This window comes from Callorhinus ursinus, unplaced genomic scaffold (genome assembly GCF_003265705.2).
Source record: "Callorhinus ursinus isolate GAN/ISIS: 27379988/994484 unplaced genomic scaffold, GSC_fseal_2.0 scaffold54, whole genome shotgun sequence".
NCBI lineage: Eukaryota > Metazoa > Chordata > Mammalia > Carnivora > Otariidae > Callorhinus > Callorhinus ursinus.
The window spans coordinates 4463654-4475790 of record NW_027397116.1 but is presented as its reverse complement, the minus strand read 5'-3'; the positions used below and the strand labels follow the sequence as shown (position 1 = coordinate 4475790).

The 12137-nt window shown below is 50.7% G+C and overlaps 1 non-coding gene across 1 annotated transcript; it reads left to right on the top strand.

Annotated features, from left to right (window-relative positions):
* The first annotated feature begins 10667 nt into the window (after positions 1-10667).
* Positions 10668-10740, top strand: TRNAT-UGU (transfer RNA threonine (anticodon UGU)). The gene has a single exon. It is a non-coding gene; the product is annotated as a tRNA-Thr (tRNA).
* Positions 10741-12137: the final 1397 nt, after the last annotated feature.

Genomic DNA, 12137 nt, shown 5'->3' with positions numbered 1-12137 from the left:
ACAAGACAGCAACAATGTCTGCATCATCCATCACTGGACACCCAGTGCCTCCCTGGCACATTATAGGCTCTCAACGAACATTTGTCATTCGAGTAAAGACATTGGAAAGCCTATAGGCAAAGATGGTCAATTGGAAAGCCAATAGGAGGAGAATAACTCAGATGCTGAGGCCGTGGATACTCCGAAAGCACTTGTACTTGTTTCAAACAGCAAGCATTTCATGAGAGCAACCAGGAGCTAACTGAGCTATGCATTTTATTCATGCGGACCAGGACTGTATAAAATGGTTTTATGCGCAACCCAACCTAAGCTTCAGAGGAACCCTAAAAAGCAGAAGCTGGCGTTAATTTGAATTTGACAGATGAGGAGACTGCAGTTTATAGAGCAATTCGGCCAAGGTCAAACAGCAAGTAAGTGATACGGCTGCTTGATACAGAGTCTGTGCACCCCCACTCCACTGCCCCCTGGATTCGCTGGATAAGAGACACAGCCACAGAGAGAATTGGGAGAAAGAGAGCACAGACTAGAGCACGGACCAGATCTCTGCCCCCCAGGTACGGGGAGTTGCAGGCAACAACATGACCTTGTCGTGGTTTGAGGGAGAGACTTGTAAATCCTAGCAGTCCTCCTAGATTTGGGAGACCAAGATGGGGTCATCGAGGTCATCCAGTTGATTCTCCTTCTCTAGGGAACCCCCAGCCATTCTGGGGATGTGGGAACCAAGCTCTAAACAAGGCTCTAGGGAGAAGGGTCTCAGCCACCTCTCCATCAGAGGAATCCACACCGCTGAGACCTTTTGACATTGGGTCCGTGGAGCACACCCTGTGAACTCCACTTGGAATAGGCCCAATCTGGCTCCACCCAAATCTTATGCAAATTTCAAGAAGGAACTCATTTCCCACTTTCTTCATAAACTTTCACTGACCACCCAGGTGTCTCTTCCTTGAGTGAACATTCCATCTCTTCTTCCTGGGCATTTGTGATACTTGATATTACTCATTAACCTCTGTCCATGTCAGTCTTCCTCCCGCACTGTGCTGTAATTCCCCGAGGGCAGGAACCATGGCCCGCATGTGCTTGCATTGCTCAAGGTTACCTAGGACAGTAGTACTTCCCACAGAACAGATACTTAAATAAATATGTGTTGGTTAAAGCATAAACTTCAACAGTACACTGCGCTGGAAGAAACTCAGATTGGAGCTTTAAACCCAAGTACATTTGCAAGCTGCCTACATAGAAACAAGGTCATCTTTAAAGACATTTCTAAATCACGGCTAATTGCAGTGATACTATTTATATACATAAATCAATGTGTATAAAACACCCAATAAGTACCTGAAACATAGTGTTCCCTCAATAAATGTTAGTTCCCTTTCCGAAAGCACCCTACCTGAAACTGATGATACCGAATGTACCAGCAGATGAGGCCCAGGCAAAGTTGGCCAATTACTTCACACTGCAAAGCCCAGAGATCCTGGTCCAGGAGGCTCGACTCTTAGACAAAGTATGAAAGACAAGGTGATCTTTGGCTCTAAAGGGACCTGAAATGAGATTTGGGAGATGGTGAGATGCTAACCAACTGGAAATCAGAATTATCTCAAGAATCACTTCCAACCCAAAGGTTTGACCTCAGAAGGGTGCTGGAGATAGCTATCACTTCGTCACTGCTGGAAGGTGAATGTTCAACGCTGAGGCATCACTGGCCCATACAGCCCTGGCTTAACATCCCGGGGCTAGGGGTCTGGCCTGTTCTAAACCAAATGGGAGCGGAAAGGGGCTCACTCTGTCGGGCCTGGACCAGCCGGCTCAAGTGCCCCTTACATGTTGGCGAATTTCTTAACTGGCCATGAGGAGAGCTACCCTGCAGGACACCCAGTTGAGTACATGGCTGTTTATAACACAATGAATGCGTGCAACTTGGGATAAAAATGAAGCTCTGCATCTATGGGAAAGAGGGTATGTGCGTGTGTATGTCCTTTGAAGTATCGTTAATGACTGAACAAGAACTCACAGCATATTCTTTCCAGAGCAGCTTCAGGACACTTTATAATCTGAGGAAAAAGGCAGAACCTCTGCTTCTCATATGGGGCAGTTGAGTTTTGTGCCCACCTGCTTTCTCCGACGGACCGGAATTAGCCTCCAGACTCTCCTGCCCACCTGTCAGAGGACTGTCCACAGGACTCACTGGCATCTCCTCGTGGGATGACACTTGCCTTGCAGGTGCTTGCACACATTGAACTGAGGGGATAACTCTACCTAAAGTCCTCACACGCTATGCCCACTGCTCCAACCGTGACAGCTACAGTTCCATTGTTAGAGGTCAAGAAACCCCAAAACCGGAGAATAAACTAACAATTTATCAAGCGTGGGTAGGGACCAAGGCTAGACAGCCACAAGCAAAAATGAAGAGCTGAAAGTGTCAAAAAGGGCATTTGCCCACGTCCATTCGAGGTCCCTCCTCTGGGTGTAACACTTCCTCCAGTGACACATGGGGCTCTCCGGCCCCTTTATTTGCAAGTCTTCCCAGTTTCCGACGGCTGTGAGCTCCTTTGGAGCAGGTCTTGCAAGCTTCCTGCCCATTTTATCCACCTTTTACAGATTACCTTTTCACCAAGGCTTGAGTGAAATGACATTTCTAAGGTCAAAGAGCTAGTTGGTGGCGGAGCTGGAACGCAGGGCTAGGGGGCCCCAAACGATCCTCTCAGGGCTGTTGTTCCGACCCTTCCTAAAGCGCAGCCAACCTGAGACTCCACGGAGAGGGCTACAAGAGTGTGGGCAGGTCAAGATGATTGTGAACTTGCGTCGGATCCAGGGAGTCCGAATCCCCCCACAGTGGAGTTAGACTGCCCGAGGAGACCACTCTGCCCTCCCCCAGCAGGTGGATGGCCCGTCACGATGACAACACTGAGATTGCGCCTCCCCCTTCTCACTGGATCCGCCGCCTCCTGTGATTGTCACTTGGCTTACCTTCTAACACAGGTCACGAACGTGCTCCCCGTCCCAACTGGTGAACACGAAGGCCGGCAAAGGTGGCACCTAAGGTGGCCAGCCCTCTCCTCGTTGGGGAAGAGCCAACCAGACAATGAAAAGGGTCTCCACGTGACAATGCGCATTTACACAACGGTCATTAGGGAGGAACGTCGGTGCCAGATCCCAGACCTATCGGTTCTCATTCCCTTCTGAGGCCGGGCCTGCTGCGTGGTTTCATTTAATTGTGTATTTTTATCGTTTGATATCTGTAGCCAGATGCCTGTAGGCAGTTAATGCCCTTTTCCATCAGTTCAAGCAAGAAAATGTACCTGCCATGGCAGCATTTGCTTCACTGGGCTGCTGACTTATTTTAAGAACTAAATCTTTCTTGTTACTATATTTTTCACTCTGGGGTGTACGCGCTCCGACACCGACATTCGTAACGAGCGTCCAGGGGAGAGCTCGCCTCTGCCGTGAGAACGTAGCGCCACCTAGTGCCCGCGCGCTCCACTGCAGCCAAAGTCAATCACCGCGATAACCTTGACCGTTTTGTGCTCTTCGGGAGAATTTTTACACGCGTTCTTCCCTCCTCACGTAACAGAGCTTGCTTGGCAGTGTTCTACTTATCTTCTCTCTAAGATAAATAAGTTAAGACACAAGGCTCTGGCGAGAAAGCTGAGTAAGTTTTCCACTTGCCAACTCGGTGTCATACTTTCCAAGTTTGGTGGCTGTCATTTATAAATGATGAGCTCATGAAAGAGGAGAACTCATCCAAGTCCCAGGTGCCCAGAGCACAACCGTGGAGAAAGACAGCCCTCCCGTGGGACCTGATGCAATCGTCTCGGCGTTATTTAAGCCTTTCATACCAGCATCCCCAAGCTCTAGGTGCAGGATTATCCTCACAGCACCTCTCAGGGGTCTAAACACCAGTGTTATTACTACCTGCAGGTTACTACAGGGACTCATATGTCAAGAAGTAGAAAGTCCATCCTCCTTGGGGACTAAAAGTAGAGATGGAGCTGCTCACTCTCCCCTAAACTCACCGTCCCTCTGCCTCCTCATCAGCACAAGAACCAAGAACTGTCAAATAAATAAATAATCTTAGAAAAACTTAAATGAAAAAAAAAAAAAGAACCAAGAACTGTCCTCCTAATACCACCCAATACCTCTGGCCTTCAAAATCCCAACTCTTTTCAGATACCTACAGCAGGGTTTTTTATCCTTGGTACCACTAGGTTAGACAACTCTGGGGGAGATGGGGGGAGGGGAGAACCTGTCCTGCACACTGGAAATGTTTATAGCATCTCTGACCAGTACCCACTAAATGCCAGTAGCATCCCTCTCCCCACCCATTATGACAATCAACATATCTCTAGATGTTGCCAAGTGCTCCCTGGGGATGCAAAATCACCCTGCTTGAAAGCCACTATTCTAGAAGGCAAGTACACCGGAATATAACAATCATACTAATAAAAACAACTGCTATGACTGCTACTACTTAAAAGGCACAAATTGTATGCTAAGAGCCTTATGACAATATTCTATTTAATCTTTGCAGTCAAGAAACCAATCTGTGTTGACTCTCTAAGGAAATATTTACATTGCAGATAAAGAAACTGAAGCTCAGAGAGGTTAAGTAAAGTGGCCAAGGTCACACAGATTAGGTAGCGGAAGAGTTACCATTTAAAACCAGGCTTTTGTGACTCCGAAACCTGAGCCTGTCACCATCTCCAGATCCTGGGACCATAGTTCACAGATGTTTCCAGAACAGTCTCCATTCTCAACAGTCCTTCTAGAGTATGCTAACACTGTTCGAATACTAGGTCCAGATTCACGTTTGAAGACATAAACATTTTAGCTATTCTCTCTAGGAACACCAATCCTGAGTGTTGGTGCTGAGGAGATGTTTCTACAGGCTAATGGAGAGAGCCCTGGGTCTGAGTTCAGACCCTGGGGCCAATAACTGACTGTAAGGTCTTTATTTGGGGTCAATTATTTAAGCTCTCAAAGTCCCCAATTATTCATCTACAAGACAAAAAGGATTGGTTTGAGCAGGTTCTCGGCTGTGGCTACACGCTGAAATCACATGGGGAGCACTGAAAAAGGAATGCCTAGGCTTCACCCCAAGCCAATTAAACCAGAATTTCTGGGGCTTGGGTAATGACATTTTTTTAAGCCCCAAGATAACTAATGTGCAGCCAGAATTGAGACCCATGGGGCTGGATGAACTCTAAGACTCTCAAGTTCTGTCTTTCTGCCTTTGGGCCCAACTCCCCTTAGGCTGGATGCTTTCTTTTCTTCCTTCCCACCAGGATCATAGGACACATAAGAGCTCTTTGAGGGAGTTTCCTGGTCTCATAAGACTGCCCCAAAAGCCTTGGACAATTTCCTGAGAGGCTCTCAGTGTCTCAACTGCCATCCGGTCCCTGAATTAACCATCTCCAGTATCATTCTGCCCACCAAAACTATGGACCCCCACCCCACGGTCCTGTGGTAGCTGGGGATTGGAAACTCCTCCAAAGGACTGCGGTGGGGCAGGGAAAATAACAGAAAACAGCTGCATCATCTGAAAGATTATCCTCTTCCGGCTTCGTTGAGTGTCTGTCTGACTCGAGTAAAGTTAATTCTAATTCGTGGTCTTTCAAGAGGTGAGAGAATCTCCCCTTTCTGGACATGACTCACCAACTCCTATGTCAGCTCCCAAAGGAGAGTGGCAACGTCTCGCTCAGCAGGTGCCCAAGAGGAGCTCTGGCTACAGAACAGGGGCTCTGGGCCCTCTGAGGCCCACGCTTTTCATCCCTTCCTCCACCTCCTGCCACCCAGCCTTCTGTGAGTGACCCTCTCACGACAGGGGGGCTTCACACACTACTTCTAGGTACAACTGGTAATAAAAGCAATGTGTATCGATGAAGTACTCCCCAGATGCCAAGTTCATCTAGTTTCATCTATTTTTCCCAAGTACCCACATGAGAGGCTATTAGTGTTCACATTATTTTTATCGTCATCATCATCATCATCACCATCATCATCATCATCATCCCGTTTTACATGTGAGGAAGCCGAGCTGTCTGTATTCACTGCTCCGGTTCCCCGGCAGTGGTCTCTGTGACTGCACCAATTATCCGAATGACGGTGGCTTTCCCCCCAGGCCCATGAGCTCTGCAAGGGCAGAGACCACCTCTGGGTTGGCTCACCACTGCCTCCCAAACTGGCAGGAGACGCACCACCACTCCCACGCAGGAGGCTGGCCCTTGCGCACCCTTCCCCTTGCCCGAGGGGAGGGAGGGCTGCAAAGACAGCTGAGCCGCAGCTTCCTGGGAAGTGGGCAGACTCTCAGGAGTGTGGGCCATAAGGGACACAGAGGAGAGTCTTTAGGGAAGGGAAAGTGGTCAGTGGGAACAAAAGCTGCCAAGACACCAAGGTTTATCCACGCAGGACGTGGGGGGGGAGGGGAGGGTGTAGAAGACAGAGGACAAGTGCGGTGGGTGGGAGGTGAGGAATGAGGGAACCGGTGCAGACAACTCACTGGAGTGGAGGAGGGTTTTATGTCCTTTTCTTTCATCTGATGCTTTCTGTGGGAGAGACTGGAGCGTGTTAAAAGCTGATGGGAAGGGTCCAGTGGAGAGTGAGAGGCTGGATGTTCCAGGGACCAAGGGCAGAGAGCGGGCATGGCGGGGTTGCCGAAGAGGACAGAAGGGAGAGGAGGATGGCTTTTTCCGGGGCCAGGGACAGCTCCTCCGTCGCAACCGGAGGGAAGGCAAGAAAGCGGACGGGGCCGCGCACATCCAGGTGAGCAGTACCTGGAGGGGAGGCGGGGCCGGCCCGCTGACCGCCTTACAGCCGCATCCACCCTGGGCAGCACGACCCTTCAGCCCCTCGGCACCCGCGAAGAACCCGAGCCTTGAGAGTACAGTGACTCCGGTGCCGCCAGCAGGGGGCAGAGCTGGGCCGGGAACCAGGTCCCTCTGCCGCTCCTGCCCGAGCTCACCCCAGGGGCAGCCTGTCACCCTCTGCGGTTCAGCGGAAGGTGGCCGGGCCCCGGTGTCTCCGCGTGTCTCCGGATTCGAACTGAGGTCTACCAGACCCCAAAGCCCAAGATCTTTCCCCTGCCCGCCGGCCCCCTGCGTTTGATCTGGAAGGGAAGAGACGCAAGGCTGCGGGGGAGGCGGGGGGGGGGGGGGGGGGCCCACTAAATGGGACTTTGTCTGAGCTAGTAAATTCGTCCTGCAAACCAGGTATCTTGGTGGTGGGGTTAGGATGCATTTTCTTCATCCTTCTCTTCAGTCCTCACCTCACCAGACTCCTCCCTCCCAGAACAACCTAAACACCACCGGTAGCCCCCGTCGTATTGCCAAGTGGCCGAGCCCCTGACCCAATGCCATCTCTGCACGGCTGGTGCACATCATCTCCAGACTCAAAATTGCAGTCCTTCCATGGAGTCCACCCAAAAGCCCAGCAATCTGATTAAAAACCTACCCAAGAGAAGGCTACTTGGTGGGGGATAGGATCAATATCCAGGAGATGAATTTGTTACAATGATTTTAGTAAGTGAGTGCAATTCCATGGGGCCCCCGGCAGTCTGGCAGGCATTCACTATTGAGCTGCCCACCCACTTTGTGAGCTGTCTACCCTAAGACTTTTCCATGTGGGTTGGTGAGAAGGGCTGTGTGCCCTGAGTTATTGTGGAGGATGCTACAGCCCCTCCCACCAAGGATGCAGGCAAATGGGAGGAGAGGGTCAGCTGGGACCAGAGCCCCCAACCGCAGCATCCCAGGTTTACTAAAGCCCTCCTGTCTGTGCCCTGGGTTCCGGCTGGCCTCCCCGTTCAACAAGGGGAAAGGGGCTTGGCGGGGAGTGGGGTGGAAGAGCTCAGACGCCTGGGCCAGGTGACCAGCTTCGTGTACATCTGTGTTGGGTTTATGAAGCAACATGAACAGCATCCTGCTTCCTGCCCCCTCTCCTTCTTTAGCTTTGTTCTTCCCTCCCTCTGGGTTTCTGCTGGCCCTGGGGGTCCTATCCCCCACCTTCCACCTCTAGCTGGGCTGTGGGTGGGTATAAGGAGGGACCAGACCAGAGGGAGGACCCTCCATCTTCTTCCCTCCTTCCCTGTCCTGACCCACCACCACCGCTACCACCACCAGCACCCCTGGGGTCTGCACTAAAGAGCCTACCTTTATCTTGGACAAATTCAGAAAGCCGCTTTGCCCTCTGTTTTGGGTGGTGGGCTGGTTGGCTAGGTTACATACTAGTTTGCGCTCAGTTTGTTTTGTCTTTTGTTTTGTTTTTTAACTTTCTTTGACCAACCTTCACAGTAGGAAACAAAAACCATGGGGAGTCTCAAGCCCCACAACGGTAGTGTGCCTTCGGCAACCATTGTACTACACAATGTGGCAAGCCCCTTCCCCTCCTGGGCCAATGCTTCCCTGTCTTCAAAATGAACCGGGGCTAGATGAGCTTGGAAGTCCCTCCCGGCCCTGGCACCCTCATACCCTCTGACCTTGAGTTTGACTTTGGGGACATAAGATGGCCTCCTCCCACGAGGAGAGGGCGTGGGACAGTGATTCCAAGGAGAGGGCGAGAGAGGGTGGGAGCCCCTGCCCCGAGCCAATGGGAGGAGCTATCCCTCCTGCTTACTCCAGCCCTAGGGCGGCCCTAGACTCCTCTGGAGAGAATGAGGACATGGCTGAGCAAAGGAAACTGTTACCTTAAAGCAAAAAGAACATAGAACAGCCAAGGGACGCTGCTGAGACTTCTATGTTCCATCTCGTCCTCTCCCTCCACCCAAACTGGACCCTAGGATGCCTTCCCGCCCTATCATGTTTGTTTCTGGCACTTCACAATTTCCTAGCACTTTCAAGTTCGTTGTTGGGTTGAATCCCCCAAACTGCTCTGGGATAGAGCCAAAATGATCACCTCCATTTCACAGGTGGTGAATGCGTACATGGGCTATAAAGCCCCATCAGGAGGGATGGGGAGAAGGAGGAGGGGGCATAGGCTTCGGTGGAAAGCTCTCCCAGACTTTTTCTTCTAAGACCATGCTACACAAAAGCAGACTGAAGTCTTTATAGGATGTCCGCCCTCCTTAGCTTTCCTTCACCTTGTCCTTTCATCTTTATCCTACAGATCACAAGTTAGAACCGCGATAAGGAGAGGCTCTATTTTTCTATCCCATCTCTCCTGCTGGGACGTGCTCGGGCTTCATCATTTGGTCTGGGGAAGAGGTGGGGGGAAAGCAAGTGAAAATCGCTGGTGCGGTCTGCTAACCAGAGGCAGACAGGGTCAAAGGAATGAAGGAGGCCTTGCTTCTGCCTTAACTGAAAGCCCGGCTGCATTTGTTCCTGAGAAATTGTGTCCCCTCAAAATTCTTGGGTGCAAGCCCTAACCCCCAGTACCTCGGAGTGTGACCGATGTGAAGACAGAGTCTTCCCAGAGGTGATCAAGTTAAAGCGAGGTGGGCCCTAATCCAATAGGACTGGTGTCCTTATAAAGAGGGGGAATTTGAAATGACACGCACAGAGGGAAGAGAATGCTAAGAAACGCAGGGAGAAGCCCGCCATCTACAAGTGCCATGGAGAGAGGCTGCGGTGGGTCCTTCCCTCAGAGCCCTCCAAAGGAAACAACCCTGCCCATGTCTTGAAGTGGACCCGTAGCCTCCAGAACCATGAGACAATGCAAAGGGTGTAAACAAAATTCCAGCTTGGGTGGAGAGGCAGTGGAAGTGGAATTGAGATGAGAAACCTTCTCCCCAAGCACCTCCCCGATTTCTCCTGGCTTACAGAATGAACATAGATGTCAGTCATTCCGCATTTACTGAGCACCTACTGTGTGCTACGCACAAAACTCTTAGGGCTCAAAGAGCTGACACTCTTAACAGGGAGAAACAAAAACAAGAACAATAAAGCACATTAAGAGGAAAGAAGGTTCGCATAGCATGAGGTAAAAGGGATCGGATAAGGACTATGGTGCAGTTTCAAATAGAGGGTCAGGAAAGGTTTTGTTGAGCAAGTGAACGTGAGCAGACAGTGGTAGGAGGTAAGGGAAAGAGGCCCGCAGACCACTGGGCAGCATGACCTTCATTCCGTCCTTCCTGCGGGAACGGGTCATGCTGTGACCATAACTTCATTCCCTCGATAAACAGTTCTTTAAGCAAAAAAGAATGAGGCATAGTTTCATGATCCCAGTCATTAAAGAGCAGGGACAGAGCTTTACTTATCCACCCTATCTCCAAAGTCTAGAGCAATGCGAGTATTCAAAAAATACTGTTAAATCAATTAACTCATCCATAATCGATAGCTTATTTAATGTATGAGAAGCAGGGACACTCCCCCATAACTTCCCAGTAAGTACTAAACTTGATACAATGTGTCATATAAACAATGGCTCGGAGGCTTTTTTCACGTGTCAAAGAACCACTCAGAATACGATCAGAACATGATTTCAGTTTTGCATTTTCCCTTGCAGCCCCATCTGTACGCATAACTTATGCAGGTATGATTTAGTGCTTTGTAATCATAAACATAGGAGTTTGACATAAGGGGGCCTTTTTTAATGCTTGTCATATTGTAGGCATTTTTCTCTAACATTTCAGTCTTTCCGATTATCACTGATAATGGATGCATGAGGTCAGTTTTCAAACTGCCAGCTAAAGCAATATTGCTTCCAATGTCCCTGAACTAAAGCAAACCAGGTAACGGGAAGGCTCCATAGCTCAGTGGTTAGAGCACTGGTCTTGTAAACCAGGGGTCGCGAGTTCGATCCTCGCTGGGGCCTCTTGTTCTGGTTTTGTTTTTGTTTTTTAATCTCTCCCTTTACGGAATAGAAATTCCAAAATGAAAAAGCGATTTCTGGAAACGTTACTTCTGGCAGGAGTAAAAATTACTCCTCCTGAAATGCAAATGATGGGCGTCCTTCTAGTGAGTTAGAGGTGACCCGGAAGAGAAAATCCTGGACCGACGCAAAGAGCAGGAAAAAGAAGAAAAGCCGTCTTCGGCGACCCCAGTGCTACGGGACGTGTGACGCGGTCCTCGACAAAGGAGACGCAGGGCGCGTTTTCAACGCACCGCAAGTCGAGCCCCAGCCTGGCATTAGGAGAAGCTCGGGGGCGTCGGCGGCGGGTTCCCCGGGCGGCGGGCGGGGCGGGCCTGGGGCGCTGCCGGGGGGCGGGGCCGGCGCTGCGCCTGCTGTGACGCCGCGCGGCCGGCGGGCGGCGCTGCCGCGCCGGCTCCCACTCGCCTCCCGAGGCCGGCGAGCGCGCGTCCCGCCGCCCGCCCTGCCTGGCCCCCGAGCGCGGCCAGCGTGGCCCGGGCGGAAGCCGCGTGGTGGCCGCCACGTGGCAGCCGCGCCCCCGCGCCCAGCCCCGCTCGTGGGGCCTGCCCCTGCAGAGGGAGGAGGAGCGGCTCCCGAAAGTAAACAGCCCCGGGCTGCTGGAAGGCCAGAGTGTGCAGCCGCTCTCCTTTCTCCGTGGTTCCCTGAATTCCACAACGCCCCGGGACTGCCGCCACCGGAGTCTTTTCAGAATAGGCGGATTTTCCCCACCCTGGATTTCTTTTCCCATATTTCAGGGCCAGGGGCTGATAACGGACTATCTGCCAAGTAGCCGCTAGCCTCCGCGGCCACTGAGGGTCTGAAATGGGCTAATCAGGGTTGGGCTGTCTGCAAGTTACAATACACATCGGATCTAGAGAATATAGTACCAAAAAGAGAACGTAAACTCTCCCCCATTAGTAATTTTTAATTGACCACGTGCTGAAATAGTAGCTATATTGGATTAAATAAAATATGTAATTACATTAATCTTACCTATTTTTTTAATGTGGCTACTGGAAAACTTAACATTACATCCATGGCTCCCCTTTGCAACACTCCTATTTCTGTTGGATAGTGTAGCTTTAGAGAACCTGAGTCCTGTGACCTTGAGTTCAAGTTAATTCTTAACTTAATTCTTCCTTTCTCTCTCTCTTTTTTTCTTTCTTTTAATTCTGATCTGAGTATAGTTCACAGTGTTGCATTCAGGTGTACAACACAGTGATTCAACTTTATGCAGTGCTCAGCACAAGTGTATCTACCGCTTGTCACCATACGACCCTATTACCATATCATTGACTATACTCCCTAAGCTGTGTCTTTTAGTCCCGTGATTTATTCAGTAACCGGAAACCTGTACCTCC